This window comes from Aulonocara stuartgranti (assembly GCF_965226115.1).
Source record: "Aulonocara stuartgranti genome assembly, chromosome: 8".
Taxonomy (NCBI): Eukaryota; Metazoa; Chordata; class Actinopteri; order Cichliformes; family Cichlidae; genus Aulonocara; species Aulonocara stuartgranti.
Window position 1 is genome coordinate 18,430,297 of NC_138959.1, and position 1,102 is coordinate 18,431,398.

Below are 1,102 nucleotides of genomic sequence, written 5' to 3' on the forward strand. Positions count from 1 at the left end.
CACAAACAGCTGAAGCACCTCCCGAAAATGGGCTAAAATCGCCCCTGGTTGAGATCATGTGACTGATCGGCCAGTTGAAGAATATTCCATTTCTTTGCCTTGAGAAACTCTTTGCATTTGCAGTTTGCTTTGGGGTGCTATCCATTTGCACTGTCAACTGCTGGCCGAGCAGTTTTGCAGCATTTGGCTGAATACGAGCTGAGAGCATAGCCCTGTACAGTCACATCATCAATAAACACTAGTGAACTGGTTCTATTAGCAGCAAACTCTAATCTGTCCTTGCTAATTGTTTGCACCTTGTAGTAAACCCTCTGTATTTCCATTCGTGAAGACATCTTGACTGTAGACCATGACAAATTACTTTTAGGTCTTTCAAAAAGGAGCACTATGCAAAAAATATATATTTTTTAAAATTTCTAATCAGTTAATGTAGGCTAGTACTTTTGTTAAACCCCTTGAATTAAAGTCTTCATTGTTTGATCTAAAATCCACTATGGTCGTGTGCAGAGGCAAAACTACTATAAAATGGGACATTATCCAAAAATGCAAAGGTGTAATTGTGTTTATTGTTATAATGGTTGATGCTCGTTAAACATTAACAGAGCTTCAAATTAGCACACTTGCAGGTAGTCCTTGCCAGCCAAAAGACGCTGGATGAGCTGATGGGCTGCATTAAGAAGAATATAGATAAAACCTAATAGACTATTTTGTGTGTTGAATCATGCAATGCAACTTGTAGGATCGAAGAATATTAATGTGTAGGTTGAAAATAGCATAATAGGCTACCTTTAAAACCAATGAAAGCCACCTCACTGATCAATTTAAAAAGCTTTTTAAAATATGAAATGTTTGCGAAATGACAACAGACAACAGTAAACATGCAAATGTCACACAGTTCAAGGCACTTTCGGTTTTGCAAGGTTATCTCGGCTAAACATTTTCGTAGAACTGACAATATTCATTTAGAATGAGTAAAGCCTGTGACAGCTTCATCAGAAATTAATACTCTTTGTGTCTGATTAGGCTTCTCTCAGTTTAGAATTAACTTCGACAACTGTCGGGTTTTTCCGTCGTTTCTCTTCGCTCCACCTCCTGTGCAGTC